This window comes from Ambystoma mexicanum, chromosome 1q (genome assembly GCF_040938575.1).
Source record: "Ambystoma mexicanum isolate Mex_15411 chromosome 1q, UKY_AmexF1_1, whole genome shotgun sequence".
In the NCBI taxonomy this organism is placed as follows: Eukaryota; Metazoa; Chordata; class Amphibia; order Caudata; family Ambystomatidae; genus Ambystoma; species Ambystoma mexicanum.
Genome location: NC_090922.1, coordinates 51,490,740 through 51,512,393, shown reverse-complemented (window position 1 = coordinate 51,512,393; position 21,654 = coordinate 51,490,740). Strand labels below are relative to the sequence as shown.

The following is a 21,654-nucleotide window of genomic DNA, read 5'->3' as shown; positions in this document are numbered from 1 at the left end:
CTGAATGCAACTGGGATACTTGGTAGATACATAGATCTATGAATCATCATTTGTTTTGCTTGCCTTGATCCGTGTCTTTTATTTACCCCTCCCTGAGATGAGGTGACATCTTTGCTGGCCTGACATCAGCAAGTGGTGACAGTGCAGCATTGAGCCCTGGCGCGTCCTGTTGCTACATGTGTGGCTGTGCTGCGCCTGATGTACAAAGCATGTTGCTATGGGATTGAAAAACGTCACTACAGACCGTCTCCCCCTAACGTCTGTTCTCGTTTTCAGGTCGGGGGGCGGTGTGGGGACATGGGGCCAGAAAGAAGTGGCGTGGAAGGAAGCATGAGGAAAGAGAAGCACTGCGAGGGTGCACGTGTAAGGAAGAGCAGTGTGGGGGAGGGGTGTTGGGGAAGGGGGAGAAGAGGGGCGAAGGAGTGGGGAAAGGGGAGCAGTGTGGTGGGAGACCTGGGGGCAGTATAAGCGGAGTCGCAGCAAAAAAGGGTCTGTGGGTGTGTGCATTGGGGAAGAGGAATAGTGTGGGTGGGATGGGAAGGAGAAGCAGTGTGAAGGGAAGCGTAGGGGGGGAAAGAGCAACGCTGGAGGAGGAATGGAGAAAGAGGTGCAGTGTGAGAGGAGGCATGGGGAAAGAGGAGAAGACAGAGAGTGCATGTGGAAAAGTGTGACGGGGCATGGGGAAAGAGAGGCAGTGTGAGAGGAGGCAGGGGGAGACACATTATGGAAGGATACGGGGAGCCAGGGCAGTGTGAGAGGATACGGGGTGCCAGGGCAGTGTGAGAGGATACGGGGAGCCAGGGCAGTGTGAGAGGATACGGGGTGCCAGGGCAGTGTGAGAGGATACGGGGAGCCAGGGCAGTGTGAGAGGATACGGGGTGCCAGGGCAGTGTGAGAGGATACGGGGAGCCAGGACAGTGTGAGAGGATACGGGGTGCCAGGGCAGTGTGAAACGATACAGGTGGAGATGCCAGGGAAGTGTGAGTGTATACAGCGGGAGACACAATAGCAGTGTGAGAGGAGGCATGGGGAGATGCCAGGGCAGTGTGAGTATACAGGGGGAGAGACCATAGCAGTGTGAGAGGATACAAAGGGAGACACCAGGGCAGTGTGAGAGGATATGGGGGAGACGCCAGGGCAGTGTGAGAGGATACAGAGGGAGATACCCGGGCAGTGTGAGAGGATGCAGGGTGAGACGACAAGGCAGTGTGAGAGGATATGGGGAGCCAGGGCAGTGTGAGAGGATACAGGGTGAGATGCCGGGGCAGTGTGGGAGGACAAAGAGGGAGACGCCGGGGCAGTGTGAAAGGTTACAGGCGGAGCCAGGGCAGTGTGAGAGGATACAGGGGGAGATGCCGGGACAGTGTGAGAGGATACAGGGGGAGCCAGGGCAGTGTGAGAGGATACAGGGTGAGACGCCTGGGCAGTGTGAGTGGATACAGGGTGAGACGTCGGGGCAGTGTGAGAGGATACAGGGGGAGCCAGGGCAGTGTGAGAGGATACAGGGTGAGACGCTGGGGCAGTGTGAGAGGATAGAGGGTGAGATGCCGGGGAAGTGTGAGAGGATACAGGGTGAGACGCTGGGGCAGTGTGAGAGGATAGAGGGTGAGATGCCGGGCAGTGTGAGAGGATACAGGGCGAGACGCCGGGGCAGTGTGAGAGGATACAGGGGGAGACGCCAAGCAGTGTGGGAGGATACAGGGGGAGCCAGGGCAGTGTGAGAGGATACAGGGTTAGACGCTGGGGCATTGTGAGAGGATAGAGGGTGAGATGCCAGGGAAGTGTGAGAGGATACAGGGTGAGACGCTGGGGCAGTGTGAGAGGATAGAGGGTGAGATGCCGGGCAGTGTGAGAGGATACAGGGCGAGACGCCGGGGCAGTGTGAGAGGATACAGGGCGAGACGCCGGGGCAGTGTGTGAGGATACAGGGCGAGACGCCGGGGCAGTGTGAGGGGATACAGGGCAAGACGCTGGGGCAGTGTGAGAGGATACAGGGCGAGACGCCGGGGCAGTGTGAGAGGATACAGGGTGAGACGCCGGGGCAGTGTGAGGGGATACAGGGCAAGACGCTGGGGCAGTGTGAGAGGATACAGGGCGAGACGCCGGGGCAGTGTGAGAGGATACAGGGCGTTACGCCGGGGCAGTGTGAGAGGATACAGGGGGAGACGCCGGGCAGTGTGAGAGGATACAGGGGGAGACGCCGGGCAGTGTGAGAGGATACAGGGGGAGACGCCGGGGCAGTGTGAGAGGATACAGGGGAAGACACCGGGCAGTGTGGGAGGGGACAAGGAGATACAGCAGAAGTAGTAGAGCTGACCTGTATGAGGCGGCCATAGAGAGCCAAGAGCAGTGTGAGAGGGAGGGGGGGGCTCGGAGATGGGGGATGTTTGCTCTCTGTTAAGCAGCCGGGCAGATGCTCGCGCTCATGGGATCCATATGTTGACACCGTGAGAAATGAAAGCTCGGCGAGGCACCCGCCGCGCAGCGCAGGGGGCGCTCAGGAATCCCCAATACGGATAAGTTTGGCGAGGCTGCGGCTCCGCCCGCCTCTACACGTATGTTCAGGGGTCCTGGCCTCCGCTTCTCTGAAAGCTCCGTATGGTCCGGGAGCCGCGTCTGCTCCTCATTATGGGGCGACTTTCCACCCCAGCGCCAGCCACACCTACTGGGAAGCGGCCCCATGTGTCCTGCACGTGGCTTCCTGTGCGCGTGTCCCAGGATGCAGACGAGGTGCACCCCTGCAGGCGCCCCCCATCGCGCACATGCACAAACACACACGCGCGCTCACGCTACCGGCCGCAATGTACATACTCACACACGCCTCCCACTCTACAGCTAGACTAGAGTGTCTGCACACCACACGTTGCCGGCCGCTAGTCACACACATGTCCAACCAAACAGCTATAGCAAAGTGTGAGTCTGACTGTACAGGTTTGGGATGTAACATGCATACACACTCGTACATCTCTATACATATGCGTTACATGTCTATGCCGGGTCTATGTTGTTAGTTATCAAAGTATCTCATACATAACACGGCCGTGTGTTTCTGAGTCTATATCGCGTGTTGGTGCATATACTGCTGTACCTGCGCTGCTCTCACTGGCACATGTGTAGCATACACGGCGCTGCTGTGACATCGCGTGCACATTTGCATGGCGGGGCATCTCCGCCTTGCCTGCTATTTAAATCGCTGTGTGCCTCTTCCTGCACCTTAGTGGCAGTGTGGCAGGTGCCTGTATAGATTTACATGCGTGCATTTGAATTGCAAATGGCTGCACATCCTCTTCTGTTCCGTGGCGCCCACACCCGCATTCACACACAGGGAAGCAAAGGAAAGCGCTGCGAAACGACGAGGCAAACAACTACCGAGGCGCTGTTGTGGGATATATATATATATATATATAATATCTATATATATATATATATATATATATATATATGTATATATATATATAGGCTAATTCATGCTGCTGCGAGGGATTACCATACTTTCACGTTTCAGGTGAAGTTTTTTTTTTAAAGCCTTTTCCAACCCACCAAACGTTATTGCTGGGAGATATAGTATTTGTATTTAATAGAATGGACCCCCCCCCCTCCCATAGAGATGCGCACGCTGCCCCCATGCCGCCCAGAATCAGGGCTCAAGCGCGAGATGTGGATACGCAGGGCAAAAGTGCCCACCCGCACACACTGCACCCAATGTCAGCCGAATGCGAGTCTCTGCCCTTTTACAAGTAAAAAAATAGAAGTTGCATGCCAGCCAGTAAATACGGTATTTACCTGTGTGCGTAAGTAAGGCTGAGTGTGCGTGGGAGGGGGGGGGCACACCCTACATATATATATATATATATATATATATATATATACACACACACATATATATATATATATATATATATATATATATATATATATATATATAAATATACACACATACACACTCACAAATAATGGTATATATTATATAAAACATTATTGGTAATATATGACATAATTATAAGGATGCTCGTGTCTTATTATGAATACGGTTTCAGTTCACGCGGAACTGCCTGAAGTGGCCGGTTATTTAGAGCAGAACTCTCTCATGTGTTGGGTCCAGCATTTCATCGGTGCATATCGGCTGTTTTTGTTTAAAGGAAATGTGTCTATGCACGGGCGCGCGCGCCGTTCTGCGTAACGGGTGCAAGGCACACTGCTGCGCCCACGAGCCATTGGGCCTGACTCCCAAAACGTGTTGGTCGGTGGGAAAACCCCCGCGGGGAGGGCCTCTCTGGGCCGCAGGGCAGGGGGCTGCATCCCAAGCTCGCGGGGCCCCCATTCCCCCATTCCTCGCGCTCTTCTTCTGGGCCAGTCGGGGAAGCTCGGGTTAGGGCCGCTGCCTCCCACCGACCCTGGGCTCACGTGTGGGGACACAAGCTCCAATTCAGGCCAGCCCATACACACCAGCACCGGCCAACAACAGCCAGCGTGAGGGCCACGCAGGCCGCCCAAAACCCAGGAGGGTGTGCGTCCGAAGGCCCAGGGCGTCCACCTCTGGCCGGGCCTGGTGCTGTGAGGGAGCAATGCTGCACCCCCCCCCCCCCCCAGGGCCCTGAGGGGGTGAGAGGCAGGGGGTGAGAGGGCCCATGGCGTCCACTTCTGGCCAGGTCTGGCGCCGCCACCCCCCGCCCAGGCCGTCCACCTCGGACACGGATCTGATGGCAGGAAGGGACAGGGCGCTCCCCCCTGGCTGGGGAGTTACAGAGAGCACCACATGACGCCCGGTTCTCTCCAGGAGATGGCGGCGTGAGGGGGTCACAGTGTGAGGAGGTCAAAGGCCTCCCACTTCTACCCATGGGCGCAGGGTGCAGAAGTGGTCAGCTTACACCCACCGACACCTGTGCAAATGCAGGGCCACACACAGAATCTAGCGAGGAGAAAATAGAAAGGCAGCTGTGGGTCGGGGGCCAGGGGGGTTGCCGGGGCACACAGTGAAGGCTTCCCTGTCCCCAGAAGCGAGGCCCTCCTCGGCTCCATGGGGAGGCAAGGGCAGAAACGCGAAGGGGCGCTTGCGACCAGCAGCGAAACTGCGACCCTCCACCGCCAGGGTGCACATTTGCGGGGAGCTGGAGCCGTGTCCCCTTTGCAGGAATGTCACATTTGGGGATTTCAAAGCTGGGGCAGAGGGCGGGCAGCGTCTCCCCGGGCTCCTATTGTCCACACTTAGAATAGCATTAACCCTTCGGGGGTACAATGGCCGGGGCGCACAAGCCTCCTTCCCCAGCGAGAACTGTTGCCTTTTGTGTAGTCCTTATTTTTAGCAAATGACACAAAGGCGGGGGGGGGGGGGTAGTTTTGGGATCAGTGGTCGCCCAGATCTGTCATCGGGCCGGCTCTGGCTCCCTGCCCTGTGTGTAGGAGCGGGCGACACACACAGCCCCGGGGGTGCCGGCCCCTGTGGTGGGCCTGGGGGCACCTGGGATCGCAGGGGGCATCTCGGGCAACATTGGAATTGAATCTAATGGGTAACTCACACATCCACAGCAGCACACACCGTGCATCAATTCAGCGAAAAATGCGCAAAACCCACTGCTGCCAACACTGGTGACCCAAAGTCACCTTCACCCAAAAAACACCTGGAGACATCGCAAATATTGCAGGAGGGTGGGGCTGCCGAGGAGGGGCGAAAGGCCGACACCCCGGGATTTCAAGTCAATTTGTGTGCGGGGGAAAATACCACGAGAGCGTGTGGCGCGAATTCAGGGTGGCACCTCCGCGCGGTGCCGGTCCCAGGGTGTCGAGGTGTAGCGTCCTCCGCGCCCACCCCGGGACAGTTCTCCATTGGTTCCCATGTCGGCTTGTCTTTCATTCCCCTTTCCAATTCTTCCTTTCCCTGTTTTTCTCTTTCCTTTTGTGCCTCGTCCGTCGTTCATCCACGCCCACCTCGTTTATTTTCTTCATCTTTTCCAAATAATATGCGGCATTTCTCCCTTGCTTTTTGAAATATATTTTTTTCGTTCTGGTTTTGTGGCTTTCAATTTCTTGTTTTATTTGCCTTTGCTTTTCTTTTTCTTTCTTGCTCAGAGTCCATTTCCATTTTCTTCCTGCGTTATTTCTCGCATTGTACCCTTTTCTCCTTTCTTTCTCCCGTCGTTCCATGTTCCCCCCACAATGTGGAACTTTTGGCTCGGTTTTGTGTCCTTGCAAAGGTGCCGTTTCGCTTCTTTTTCCTGCTGGTTCATCCGGCGGCTCGGCGGGCAGCTTTGCTATTCTTTATAAATGTCCCTTTTTCTCGTGTCCGTTTCTGTCGCCCGGCGCTCTTGGCATCCGCCTTCTTGCCTCGCGTTGGGGTGGCGCCACCGTGTCGGTGACCTTGCCGTTGCCGTCCCTTGCGCCCGGGTATTGCCCTTCCTCTGCGTGTGCGGGCGTTATTGCCGCCTCTCCCGGCCGCGCGCCCTTCTCTCCGTGTATATGCGCCCTCTCCTCTCCCCTGGAGGGCCCCCGGCCCCTTTCACTGGGGGGGTCATAGGTCTCGGCTGCCGGCCCCTTGCCCTGCCCGCATTTCCATTTCTCGGCTCCCCCGGGGGTAGCTGGGGCGCTTCCCTCCCCGTGTGAGGGATTGTTGAGGGGTCGCCGGGCAGAGCCCGCCCAGGGGATGCAGGGCTCCCACGGGTCACCTACCGTCTTCCTGGGAACTCACCTGCTGTCAAAGGGGGCAGGTAATGGCCGGCCCTTCTTCGGGACCCCGGGGACATTTAGAAAGGGGCCATGATCTCCCCTGTCCCCAACAGCCTGGCCCACGGCCCAGCTGGCCACATCACCAAACTCGTGCACATTTCCCCAAACCCCGAATTTCCGGCGCCCCATTTTCGCACGGACCGACCGGGGGCCAGAGCCGCACATATACCTCCAGACGTGCGGGTATGTGTAATTATACACGTGCTCACTCGCATCCATGCGTATTCGTGAATACGCGTGCATACATCACAGGTGCCCGAATACACAGAGGCGGCTTCTACTGTCCTAAAAAAGCCGTCCCCTATAAGTCCATTCACCGTCGGTTACTGCAGTCAGAGGGCAACGCATGTTCTAGTTTACCAACATATACCTAGGCGTGTCCGGGTGTGGGACATTGGCGCCCACCCTGCCAGGTGTGTGGCTTCTGTGTGCTACCTCTCCGCCACTCCCTGCATATGTAGCAATCTAACTCTACATTTGCCTCTCCATATAGCGCCATATATCGGCGTAGCGTCCTGTATACGAACACTCGACAGGCCCCTATTTCGCGCGGCTATCATTACTCGGTGTGTGGGAGACCCTGGCCCGTGTGGAGCACAGTGCTGCAAATGTGTTACTGGGTCAGATACACACTCTATTGCCACAGTGCACCCTCCACACATTGCCTCGTCCTACTGTACCAGATACACGTTATATTGTAAAAGTCTGTCGTACACATATTACACGCTTTACTGCATCATAGACGCATTCCGGGGTCACAGTGTACCTCGAAAAAATTACCTCCTTGCACCGTAGAACGTACACGTTATATTGTCACGTGGTATCCTGTCCGCAACTACCGCATTGCCGGACAGTATCACATACACAGCGTGCACCATTGCCCTGCTGTAAATATCCTTTGATTATAGTGTAGTTCAATGCCCTCGTGTCCCAGGCACACGCTATTCCCATATGGAAGCATCATACAGTGAGCGTTTTCCATTGCCCTCCTGTGCCCCCAAGCGTATGACATTACCCTGCTGTAAGCATCCTATAGTTACAGTGTAGTTCAATGCCCTCCTGTGCCCCAAGCACACGCTATTCCCAGATGTAAGCATCATATAGTGTTTACCATTGCCCTCCTGTGCCTCCAAGCGTATGCCATTACCCTGCTGTAAGCATCCTATAGTTATAGTGTAGTTCAATGCCCTCCTGAGCCCCAACCACACGCTACTGCCCAGATGTAAGCATCATATAGTTGCATTGTATTTCAATGCCCTCCTGTCCCCCAAGCCCCTGCCATTGCCCTGCTGTAAGCATCCTATAGTTACAGTGTAGTTCAATGCCCTCCTGTGCCCCAAGCGCATGCCATTGCCCTGCTGTAAGCATCCTATAGTTACAGTGTAGTTCAATGCCCTCCTGTGCCCCACCCATACGGTATTGCCCAGATGTAAACATCAGTTAGTGGGTGTTTTTATTGTCTTCCTGTACCCCAAGCGCATGACATTGCCCTGCAGTAAGCATCCTATAGTTACAGTGTAGTTCAATGCCCTTCTGTGCCCCACCCATACGGTATTGCCCAGATGTAAACATCAGTTAGTGGGTGTTTTATTGCCCTCTTGTACCCCAAGCGCATGCCATTGCCCTGCAGTAAGCATCCTATAGTTACACTGTACTACATTGCCCTTTTGTGCCCCAAGCGCATGCCACTGCCCAGATGTAAGCATCCTAGTTGCACCGTACTTCATCGTCCTCCTGTATCTTAAACGCATGCCATTACCCAGACGTATGTAATACACGTTCTCGTCATGCTGTACCCTACAGCGGCAACGTCCTACGTTATCATATACACATTGCATATCACACACGCATCCAGTGCCCTGCTCTAAGCATCACAGTGTAGCCTGCGCGCCCTTTACAATCCCAGTAGGGCATCCCTGTGGCCCCTGCAGTTTCATATATGCCTCAAGCACCCGAAGGTATTCCCCACTACATGGCCAGCGTAGTATCCTACTCTAGTCTATAGGCAGTTCTGTGTCCACGTGTACTCGGAGCTATACGGTCCTAATTACCCCTGCCATACAGTGTGACCATTCTATTGTACTGTACACTATAGCCACGCTGTTGTGTTGCAAGCTTACTATAGCATAGAGCCCTCCTCGTGCCCTACTGTACCCTATACACGTTCCAGGCTCCTGCCGTACCCTAAAGATTCTATAGGCACTCGAGAGTCTCGTTGCATCCTACTGGCCTCCTGTAGGCAGACTGCATTCCAATCCCACTGTATACTTTGGGCATGCATAGCCCTACTGTGTGCCACGCGTATGCCATAGGCACCTTGCTGTCCCTGGGTACCCTATAGGCACCCCGTGGCACACTCAGCTGTGTAGCTGCGTGCCTCCATTGCTACCTGCAAGCCCCACTCTCATTGCATTTAAGCATCGAAGGCTGCATTTGCACAAAAAGACATGATCTCCCCTTCCCCCTCCCCCTCCCGTGCTCGCATTCCAGCTCTTCTCGCTCTCCTGTGTGTGTATATAGTTTTTTTTTAATAATTTCTTTTTTTCTTGTATGAGATCTAAACTTTCAATCCCCCCCACCCCCCGCCCGCCCCACCCCTCCCCCGCGCGGGCTCCCCCTCCCCCATGGCACTGATGCAGAAGGTGGTAATTAGCCCTTCCCCGGTGCCCGGTAATGAAGCACATGCGCACTGCATTAATCACAGCCATTTTTTGCAGGAAACTAATTAGCAGAATAAAGATCCAAAGAGTTTCCTGGCTGCGCTGCTCGGGGTCTGTGCAGCAGCAGCAGCAGCCTCCGCTCAGCGGCCAGCGCCGGGGACTGGGAGCAGCCTGCACCGGGGATCGGGGGGACCCTGCACCGGGAGCCGCCAGCGCCAAGGGTCGGGGGCCCGGGGGCTGCGTGCAGCGGGCGTCGCAGGGAGCCGGAGACCCCCGCGCCGCCGAGGATCCGGAGCAGCCTGTGCCAGGGACGGGAGCACAGCCTTGGCCGAGGACCAGGAGCCCGCGCCGGGCATCGGGAGTCCAGCGCACCGGGCACACCCAGGGGACCGCTGCACCCTATCCCGGGACCCTCCGCCCTCGGCGCACGCCCCCTGCCGCCGGTGGGTGCCGGGGGCGGGCGGGCGAGGAGGGAGGGAGGGCTGGCGCCGCCGCCGCCGCCGCGGCCATGGAGCGGGGCCGCCGCCGCCGCTGCTGCCGGGCTGGGCTGCCCGCCGCCCCGCTGCTCTCCCCGCCCAGCGCCGCCTGACGCCCTCCGCCGCCGCCTGCATGGGAGCCCGGCCCGCGCCGCCTGCCACCCTCCGCCCGGGACCGGGGCTCCACGCCGGGGATCTCTGCAGCCCGGGACCGGGGCGCTGCTGCTCCAGGGCTCCCGCCACGTAAGTCAACTTTCCCTGCCGCAGACCCTGCGCCTCCCGGGGCGGGCTCCGGCCCCAGCGGCTCGCCCTCCCTTCTGCTCCTTTTCTCATTTTCCCAAGTTCTCGGTGCCTTTCCTGCGCACGCTACTTTCTCTGCAGGCATGCGCCCCTGCTTCCTCCTGTCGCTGGTTCTTTTCCTCCGTCTTCTCTTCAGGTCTCCCCCTCATGCCCGGACCCGAGCTTTCTTTCTCTCATTCTTCGCCTCCGATGCCTATCGCTTCGCCCTCCATGTTTCCCTCCTTCTGACAGCTCTCGCTCCTTCCCGTCTTTTGCTTTCCTTTCTTATCTTCGCCTATCGCGTTCTTTTCCGTCCCATTTTCTCGCTCCCTTCTTTCTCCCTCCCCGGCCCATCTCACCTGCTCTCCTTTCCCCCCCGTCTGCCTTTTTACTCTCTCTTTGGCATCTTGTGCTCGGTCTCTCGCGTTTGCCCCTCTCCAGCAGACTTGGCTTCCCGGCACTTACCTCTCTCTCTCCCCTGCTTCCTCCTCTCAGCCTTCGCCCTCCTCTCCCCCCATTCCCTTTCGTTTCCCCCAGGCTCCGCTGGCTGCTCCCCGCCTCTCCCTGCTCTGCTCTCTAAATGCCCCACTCCTCTCCCCTTGGCCCTCACTTCCGTCCACTTATCTCCCTGTCTCTCTTATTTTCTCCTCTCCTGCCCCCACCCCCCCATTACCCTCTGTGTCTGTTTCACTGTACACCCCTGTCGGAAAGGAAGGTGTGTGTTGGGGTGGGGGTCTTGCTCCTCGGGGGGCTGCACATGCCCGGGGGCAAACAACTTCGATAACCCCTTTTACCCAATCAGGCCTCAATGAAATCACTTGAAAAGGCTCCCAGTCAGACGGGGTCAGCCCCGGGGCAATAACCCCACGACCCCCCTTCTGGGGTATGCCCAGAGCCCTCCTCTTCGCCCTTTTCCTCTTCTCTCTCGTGTCCCCATTTATTTTCTTTCATTGTGTGCCATTTACTTACCTTACTCTACCCCTTCTCTCCATGCCCCTCTCCCCTCCCTGGTATCTCCCCTACCCACCGCCACCCACCTTCCTTCCCCGATAAAGCCCCCCCCACCGCCCCACGCACATATTCCCGGAGAGAATGGCTCTCGGTGCTGCACTGCTATCCCTGCCCGGACACCCCAGGGTGCGGGAGCTGCACCCCACTCCCATTTAGCAGCAAGGTGCCAGGGCCGAGTGTTGCTAGGACGGCCAGAAACCCCCGCCCCCCCCCCCCCGGCCACCTCACCTTTTCCAAAAGATGCTTTGCTCACCCTGGGGTCCTGAGGCGCCTGGCTTTCTTGGGAGCTTTGGTTTTGCTGACTGTGGGGGGGTTTGCGCAGGGTGGCAGGCGAGACACCCCCATGTGCACCAGGGGGCAGTGCCTGGAGGCTGCTGGCATGCACCCAGTGTGGGCGGCCCTCACCCCCCCCTGGGTAATGGTGTCATGTTTTAGGGGGCATACCCCGTGCACACTTGGGGCGCCGTGGCTGCCCCCGTGGCCGGGCTTTCTTTGGGGCAGGCCACGGTGCTGTGATGACCACTATGGTTTGGAAGAGGGTTTACTTGTGCAGCGGCTGGCCGCGCCGCCTCTGTGCTGTGCCCAGCCGCACACCCGTGCTGTTTGGAAACTGCATGCATGTGTGAACGACACTGGCCTCAAGGCAGACTTATGCCATGTCTTCTCCAACTTATCAGCATGTCACCCCAGCATTTATTTTATTTTGCATACAAAGATTGTTTACTGTTTTTGGGGAATCGTGGGTTACTATTGGCAGTTTGGTGCGACGGTCTGTTTGAAATATACGCATCGTGCCGCTGACTTTCCATATTAAAATGCACCAGAGAGTGGGTGCAATTTTTTCAGGTACAGCAGCGCCTGTGTGGGGGTGGGGGTGGGGGGGGATTTGAATTCGGCTCGAAACCCCGCCGCTTAGCCTCGCTTCACAGGCAGGTTAAGCCGTGCAATCTTTTAATGTTGTCTTTATGTGTGCATGCCTGTTGTTCCTTTTCGGCCGTGTGGCGCGGTGGCTTACTGCCAGATTTGTACGGCCGTCCCTTTCTGCTCCTCTCTTGCAAATGCGAAAGAGCGGTGAGCGCCGTGCCCAAAACGGCGACACGCGCTCCTTGGAGCTGCCAGTGTGTGCGGCGACACGACCCTACCGCTCTTCTGGGCACCCGAAGCGCACTCTCTATCTGTGCTGTCTACATAGGCCATCCTTTCAGCCTTTGACTCCCAGTCCGTGGAGGGGATCCCTTCCAGCGGCGTCTGCTGTCATTTATTTATTCTCTGCTTTTCGGTGCCATTTTACTAGATTTCTTCACTCGCACCCCCGCCCCCTGTTTCCCTGTGTGTGCGTGTGTTTATATTATGTTCTCGCTTTGTGGTGGGTTAGCGTAGACACTACTAGGCCTGTTTGCAGAAACGATATATCTTGTGAATTTCTAAAGCAAACTTTATGTGGTGGCAATATGTGTACCACGCAGCCCTGCTTGCTCACATACCTAAGTGTGTGTGTGTGTGTGCTCGTTATGCCTCTACGTCTCATGGAGATGTGTACACATATGTGTGTTTCTGTGAGAATGAACGCGCTTCTCTGGACCGTTGTGGTGTGTTGACATTTTCCTCAGCCGTGGCCGGTCCGCCCGGGATTGTGGTTGCTTTTTGTGTCGCAGACCTGTCGTGGGGGTTGCGGTGATGGGGGCAGCGTGTGAGTGGAGGAGCCGGGTTGGTTGCCCGGCAAGAGACCGTCCCTGCACTCGGCCTCATCCATGCAGGATGGGCTCTGACCCCCAAGAGCGAAAGGTCGGAGCGGCGGTTCCGGTACAAAGGGCAGCTTCTCTCAGTCCGAAAATATTTGAGGGGCACTCCCTCACAACCCTCCATGTGGCCCTGCAGCATGTATACCACTGCCCTGCGCCCACCCTGACAGGGCCAGGTACTCCCGGCCCCAAGGCAGAGCTCGGCGGGAATTCTAGCCAGGTCAGCCCCGAGGACCCCCGGGCAGAGCCACACACCCGGCTCCTGCCGCCATCACAAGCAGCGCGGGGACGCATTCCGGCCATTGTTTGCGTGAGGGCGCGCAAACGCTCCCACGCGCCCTTTCCCCTCTGAATTTCACATGGATTGGGGATGGGGGGGGGGGGGCATCCCTGAGCAGTGCTTCTTCTGGGGGCCTGACGGCTTTCTAAGACGTGAAGCCCAGGGATGAGCTCAGCTCCTTCCCTGCCTGTTTTCTTGTTTCAATCTTATTTGTTTGTTTTTGGTTTGCTTATATGCACGTACCTATCGATTTTTTGTGTACTTGTGTACGCGTATGTGTAATTAAATACTGTTTGCGGGTGTACGTTTACTTGTAGCGTGTGAGCTCTACCCCAAGCATCTTTCTTTTTTTTTTTTGAGGGGATTTCTTCTGCCGGGCCGTGACAAATTGCAACCTTTCTCGCAGGTATGTGCTTCAAAGCCGAGCTAAAACAAAACCAGAGGATGGGGTGGGCGGGGGTCAGGGAAGGAGGGGGGAGTCTATTCAGTGCAGGCAAATGCACGACGAGGTCAGGCTCTTGTTACAAAGCACTTCCCTGAATAAGCTGCCCTTCGCCCAGGACCAGTTAGACGAGTTGCAAGAGGCGGACAAAAAAGCCATTTTAAGTCGCAATTTGTAAGCACGGGAGGGGCGAGGGGTGTATTTTTAACCCTGGCTTCCTTCCCTCTTGGATGCACAGAGAATGAAAGGGCCTGCCTTCCCCCAAAGTCCTGTTTCTCTCTTTTTGTTTTTGGCGATTTGTTTTCCGAGCGGGGCTGTGCGTGTACGTGTGTGTTTTTCTCGCTCTGCAACGGTGGCAGTGCTGTTGCTGGGTGACATGTGTTCACTGCCTCTTCGCCGCTGCATCTTCGAGTGAAGTTGGCGGGGATGCTGTGGTTTGTGCTGTTGCACAAGATGTCATCGTGTTGTTAATCACTAATCAATGCGGTGGTTATAGATTTACAGCCCCTGGGTCTATAGAACAAGTCATGTGCACATGGGGAAGGAGCTGTTAAAACGGAGGGGCGGTCCCTCCCCTAAGCAGATAAGACCTGCGCCAGTTAAAATATACTCGGAAATGACAGCGCCGGCAACTGGCTGACTGTAACCCCCTCCAACATACTGGCATGTGGCATCGCCCGGGGACTGGGAAAGAGACCACCCAACATTGGCATCCTCCTTGCTGGACTTTTAGGCGAGCCCAGCGGTCGGCACTCGGGACGCGTTCGGGTTATTGGAGCCAATCCCCCTTTTGTGGGCATGGGGGAGTCAGGGAGTCGGACGGAGGAGCTTCCCCTTTATTTGTTTATTTTTTAAACTCCCTCTTTCAGCGCAGTAAGGTTAGGCGCTGTAAGGCCACTGCGGTGGTGATGGCGTCGTATAAATACTGAATACCAGAACATGTCGTGTAGAAACTGCACATATCCTTGTAGTGCACAGAGGGCTTTTCACAAAGCCTAAAGGGACAGTGTCAACTGTGCAAATCATTTAGGAACACCTGCTCCAGTGGGCCCTGTCAGAAGAGTCCAGTGAGTTTGGGTCGCTGTGTTCCTTGAACATACTCTCTTGCTGGGAAAATCAGCGCAGGGCTTCAGGGAAAGTGGTCTAGGCATGCAGAGTGGCCCATCAATTATGCAAAACAGGAAGAGGAACTCTGGGTAAGCTCCCATTTTAAATTGGAACCATTTCAATCGGAAAGCATCAGTCATGTCAACCGCACTCTGCATTTTGCACCCCTCAAGTGTCTGTATTCTGGAAAAGTCTTAACGCATTCGTACCATCAATGCAGACCTTGACACTGACCCAGCTGTTGGCCATTAGCTATGCATATATATATATTATATATACACACACCAGTAGCCTGCTTTTTTGCTTTTTTAGTCCTGTAATGTTACCGAGATATTCTGTGGTTACGAGACCGAAGGCGGAGCAGCTAGGAAATGTCACCAGAACCCCAATGCCTCATTAGCAGATCCAAACACACACTGCATTTTGTAACTGAAGTACATGCGAATGCTCAACGTTGTTTAAAATCAAGCACTCCTCGTGGTGACATGGTTCCAGTGATTCAAGGATTAGCAAACACTGGTCTTTGTTGAGAACCATAACAATGTCACGCAGACTTTTTTATTCAGCATTTTCTTTGACTTCAACACTTATATTCATATTCTCCTTGCCAATTGTAGATTTGAAACCATTGAGAAACCTGGAAAATATACAAAATAGAAAACGTACCCGAGGGATAACAAATATCTCTGCCGAAGTGGTTCAGTGATTCTTGCAGACGTCTCGGGTGGACAGAGTGTGGGATAGAGATACTTGAGGCCTAGCCTGGTGAGTGGATTAGCGGCAGAGGTCCTTGTGGCCTAGTCTGGTGGGCAGACTAGTGGCAGAGGTCCTTGAGGCCTAGTCTGGTGGGCAAACTAGCAGCAGAGATTCTTGACGACTACTCTGGTCGGCAGACTAGCGGCAGAGATTCTTGAGGACTACTCTGGTGGGCAGACTAGTGGCAGAGATTCTTGAGGCCTAGTCTGGTGGGCAGACTAGTGGCAGAGATTCTTGAGGCCTAGTCTGGTGGGAAGACTAGTGGAAGAGATTCTTGAGGCCTAGTCTGGTGGGCAGACTAGTGGCAGAGATTCTTGAGGCCTAGTCTGGTGGATGGGCCATGCATGCAGCTATTTCGCACAGATGAAGGCTTTGGACTGAGATCTGTGCATCAGCCAGGCCGGGCAGTTTATGTGGAAGGCGTGCATGAGACCTATTCTCAGAGCTCAAGATGATAGTAAGATGAATACGTTGCCTCAGGGAAGAGTGATTGCTTGCATAAGTGGTATTTTAGAGGATGGTTTCAATGTAATTTACTTGCTCTACCCAGGGTCTAGACCTCACACTATGTGATCTTGGGCATCCTCAGTTTAATCACTCCCTAGTTGTACTTGGGTTCATAATCTCTGCATATTACTTTGCTCAACTGCTTTAAGTTGGTGTTACTATATCCTCTTGTTAATGTAAATGTTAAAGGATATTTATACTGCGCACTATCACCACCGAAGTGGTCCATGTAAGAAGTGTGCCCAAGAGCAGAACTCTGCGACTGTGGTCCTCTGGAGCTAAAGAAGACGCAGATGGTCCAGGGAGAGCCATGTAACCATCTTTATGATTTTGAGCTGAGATGAGAGACGTGCCCATTGCTGTTAGACTCTTATGCCCCCACCCCCGTAATGTTTACATTTAACAGCAGCTTACACCTCCTCCCACTTATGCTACCCCTGCCCATGAATAGCTTACGAGCCCCCATTTTAAGATCAGAATGATACCTTTAATATAATATAACATGGTCCACTTAAGACTTGTGGAATCCTTATTTTGGATGTCAGGAGGAAATTCAGTTTGTGGTGTGCACGGTGCAGTTTTCCTGTCTTCTATGACTTGAGGTTACTGCTCCTTTTCTGTGTCTTGCAATGCCATTCCATGCTCTTGCATCCCTGTTTCCTGGTCTGGGCGGGGACTGCATTCTATCAAAACTCCTAAACAAATAAAACCAAAATGCATAAGGCTCAATCTTGTCTTGTGTAACGTTGGTTCACGGTCAATGGGAACATTCTGTGTTGGCGGTATGCCATAGGGGGCATATTAGACCATATTACATTGGTAGTCTATGGAAAGGAACATCCTCTGATGCAAGTGCCATTGTTTTGGGCCCTGCCAGGCCCCACACACAGCCTAATCCTTGTGTGTGTGTTAAAAAAATGTGTGTGCACACACATATATATATATATATATATATATATATATATATATATATAATATATGTAACTGAAACCTGAGTGGCATTAAAAATTCACCATTATAAGCATGCTGCAATGCCGTCTCATTAGGGAGTTCGCTCTACCCTTTTATTAAGTGAAATACAAAGCTTGGCTTCCAGATTATGAACACCAATAAATATTGAGTATCCGGGGAGCAGTAGGAGGCCGCGATAAATACAAGCCGACTGGGGCTGCAGCTGCCTTTTTTCTACTCGCTGGCCCCGCTCAGTTTCTCCAGGCCTCGGCCACACAGTCTGGATGGCCGGGAGCGGGCTGAATGAAAGTGCTTGGGGATCCACATAGGCATTCTACAGAATTGCCCTCCACCAAGGACTCTTCATTCTTTACCAGCCAGTTGCCCCGGAATGGAATCTCATGTGGGTGATCGACAGAAAGGCCAAGATTTGGCCTGTTTGGAGCATGGTCTTTGTCAGCACAGCCTGGGTTTAGTTTCAATGCAGGATCCTTGTGCAAATGTACCTGGATGGAAGACTCCTGGGGCTTTGTTTTGCAAGTTCAGGAGCAGGATTTTCCAGGGTGGCGTGGGCTTAGGGTATTGTCAGTAGATTGGGTTGGGTTGCGGTTCCCGGGACCCTCGTCCCTGCTTTGACTTATACAGAGAATCTTTGAGTTGGGCCTTGTGGATCATCAATTGCAGTGACGTGGGCCTGTTTGTATCAGCTCATGTTAATTCTGCGTAGTAATTTTGTTGGTTGTTCGGTGCCGCACCTTCCTCCTCCTTGCACCATCAGGGACTGCATCTTCTTACCAAGCCTACACTTTGCTCTCTTCTCGGGGCACTGATTTCCCTTTCCTTGGCTCCCCTTTCATTTTACGCATCTGCTATGTTATCATTCCCATTGCCCCTTAAATGAAAATGCACCCCCTGATATCCTCTACCACTTAGTGGGATTCCAACTTATGTATAAGTGTAAAGTCACTAGCCAAAGTATCCCACTTGTTGGGAGGGAGAGGTGTACGTGTTTGCATTCACTGTTGGTGGGTGGGTGGGCCTATTGGTCCTTTAGGCATGCTTGCATGTAGATTGTTCTGTAGCAGACTGCAGGCCCGTGTGTACTCGGTGCGCCTTTTCAGACATCATGTTCTATGTAGCACAGCCCAGGCCTGTACCTTTGCGGTTGTAGATCACACGGGTCGGCAAATGGCATATTGCGCTACCTCACTGCACGGAGAGTGGTGTAGAGGCAAATAATTGGCAGTGTCTCAGTACTCGTCTGGAACCATGAGTGCAGCATTACGCCATCTGCTGGGCCATGTTTTGTGTACGTTTCCAGGTGTTGGAAGAGGTGGTGGTAGTGGTCAAAGCGTTAACACACCAGAAGTGTTTTTATTTTTTGGCACGTCAGAACCTCTTTAGGTGAGCAATTAATTGAAATTTTGTCCATCATATGAATTTGAAATTAAAATGCACGTGTATGAGTTGATTTCTTTGAATTACAGATGAATGGCATTTTTGTTCACAATGTGAGGCCTCAAAGGGCACAAAAAATAGAAGGCAAAAAGTTATGACAGTGTCATCAATGATACAGTGAAGCTGTGAAATGCGACATGTTGGAATAAACATACACACACACGCTCTATATTTGTCTCTCTCCAACCGTTTTATATACCTAACTGCTAAAACAGTGGCATAGTGAATTAAATATGTTCACATACATGCTGTGTCAGATGCTATAAGGTGCAGTATATATAGACCCTGTTGAATGTGTGAGGGCATTCCCCTCGACACTAGGATACAGTCCGCTCCAGCACTCTTACAACCATGCACCGAGACTACTGCTGCCTACATGCTCCAGGAATAGCTACGGCTACTGCACATGGACGCATTAGTCGCGGCGACTCGCTGCATGGTAATTGCAGGCCATGGTTCCTTGCAGACACCTTCACGATCTCCAGCATAACAAACGCCCTACTACAGGGGCCCTTATAGCTATGCACCTAGACTACCCAGGATGGCTTATCAAAGTACCGTTTCAATGGGAGATGCGCGCTATATAAGTGCCAGTGGTGTCCAGTGCTAATAATATATATTATCAATATTAATCTTAATCAGATATCAACATTAGCAGTAATGGGCCTTAGACTGGGCCTACTTTCCCAATCGAGGATTTGCAGATTCTGTAATGACCTGCAATTAGAGACCATCAAACATTTACTAATAAATTGTCAAGGCACTTAGGAATTGGTGATAAATATTTCAAGGATATGATAAACTTTGGTACTATACTCTCCCAAGAATTCATTTGGTAACCGTTTCTGACATCTGAGCGGCAGTCTTTTGACATATCCCTTGGTGAAGAACTAACAGAATTACAACAGTGGTGGATAAGAGAGAATTGTAAATGTTTGATAGAGGAGAATGTCTGACCGCCATAATGGTGGGCAGGGTGGCTTTTGCATGTCTTCACTTTGGGTCTTAATTTATGACGTCATGTCTGTTGACTTTTAAAGATTACTATTTCTAAATGAAAATTGTTTTTTTGTGTGGATTTATTTTTGTGCATTTTTAATACATGGTGAGAGGTTTATCCAAACCATAACGCCAGTAACAAATTATATATATGTGTGTGTATTTTAGGAACGTGCTTCATTTGACTCGGGGGGGCACATTTGAATAAACATCGCCTCCTGGCGACATTTTCACATAGAGCTGTGGCAGTAACGTGCAGATGCCTGCGTGACCTGCACGCAAGCGTCGCTGTGATCCCTCGAGTCTGCGTGGCCTGCACGCAAGCGTCGCTGTGATCTCTTATGCGTGTTCTTTTGTTGACTGCCCGTTTCTTTGCTCTTGAAGGTTATCATGTCTGTTGCCCGTGTGCATTTGTTTGGAGGAGGACGTGCTATCCCCCGACCCTCCCCTGAGTGTGCTCGGGGATGTCACCTGCTTCGAAGGCTTGTCCTTTGCACGCTGCTCGTTCCAGCCTTCCTGGGATGTGCGCGTCACCCTCGGTGTTGTTTTGGTCCTAGTCTAGCTGGCTAGGTGGGCTGGCCTAGTATAGGGCATGTTTGTGGCAATGATGTCATCCCTCTGCCCACACGCCAGCTATTTCCGGTGGGTGGGCGGGTGTGTTGGAGGGGGGGGAGCAGGGGAGGTGTATCTGCTTCTGGCGTATCAGGGTGATGCTGACCGCTTTCCCCAGGTTCCCTGCACATGTGCTAAATGAGGTGCCTTGTGCACATAAGGGGCATTGGCCGTCTTTTCTGTACGTGAGATTATTTCTTTTCAACCAGACGCCCACGAGGGCGCAGTGCGTGGCACACTTTGTTTAGCACATGTATGTTTCTTACTGTACGTGTTCTGTTTGACATACGTTTCTACTGAAAGTAATATTCAAGGTGGGTGCTAGTACATTTGAGTGCAGAAAACAGTATTGTTAGGGGGATTCAGGCCTCCTCAGGGCCCTGGGGCCACAGCACAAACCTGGTGGTGGTGCACTAATGTTTGGTCTGCTTACTGAGGCTATCTGCACCTCGCCATTTTCTGCCACTGTCGAGTGCTGCAGTATCTCAAAGCCGAGAAGCAGCGAGAAGGCAGCATGCCAGCGCTATATAGCTGGTCTTTTTATGCAGTGCTAAATTTCATAGCATTGCGGCTTCAAACAATCTATCGCAATATCAACCATCTTAATGATACTCATTTCATTGGCCTCAGAAATAAAAATGAAAGGCAGATTGCCTCTGCTGCTCTTCAAACTGAGGACATATCAATTACACCTGTACCCATGCCTCAAACGCATCGTTGATGATATGAACAGTTTTTTTTACATATTGTTTGAAATCTGGTAAAGCTAATAAATATTTTTTTACCGTTAACCGATAAACATGGTCACTGTAATCACTCAATACATGTGACACTTTCTTTTTTTAGCAATTTTCCACACTCCTAAAATCTAAATAAGCACCAGTTCACTGTATGATATTCTTTACACCACCGTCTATTCAATTAGGGCTAGATTTGCAATGTATGCATATATCGATGGGATGTATTTTAACAAATGAATCTTTAGATTTTAAAATAACAACAATCAGGCTTTTAAGGTTTTCTCTGTTAAGGCTATAAAGCTGAATCATGGTCTTTATCGAGTAAGACTTAGAGGTGTTTTGGCGGCTTTAGAAAATTTGCTTTGACAAATCTATTGCCTGGGTAGGGAAATTGAGGAAAACTCTGAGAACCCTACAATAAAAAATCTTTTTTTTTGTGATTTGTGCATTTTTGTTGTCCAATATGTATGAAAGCTGTGAGGTGCTTTCGTGAGTATGACGGTCCAGAGTACGTACATTAGGAAAAAATCGAATATGAATAGTCATTTCTTCTGGACTGCTGGGAGGGGTGAGGGCCAAAGGAAAGCATTGTAACAATCCCACTCCGTTGCACAATACAACTGAGCATCAAGAACAAATGATTCTGGCACCATCCAATATATCGACGACGCGGTGTAAGGAAAATGATACGGATCAGGGAGTTGTCCTATTAGGCAGCTACGCTATATTTATAAGTAAATGTGCGCCTCTCATATAGATCTGCTCCACTCTGTTTGCAATGAATCAATAGAAATGTTCCGATTATATACAAGAATGAAGTTGTTCATCGCCGTTCGCAAATCAGCCTTCTTCGCGGCTAGGAAAGGGTGAAAAATGTACTTGTTTTGACACTTTCCCTTTTCTCCTTGATCTAA

General features: G+C 52.7%; 1 protein-coding gene across 1 annotated transcript in view; it reads left to right on the top strand.

The window, feature by feature from the left end:
- The first annotated feature begins 9,386 nt into the window (after positions 1 to 9,386).
- ZFHX3 (zinc finger homeobox 3) overlaps positions 9,387 to 21,654 on the top strand; it is a 465,985-nt gene continuing 453,717 nt past the window's right edge. Inside the window, exon 1 of the mRNA XM_069635510.1 lies at positions 9,387 to 10,099. The gene's annotated coding sequence lies outside the window, so the exon portion shown is untranslated. The remainder of the gene's footprint in view (positions 10,100 to 21,654) is intronic.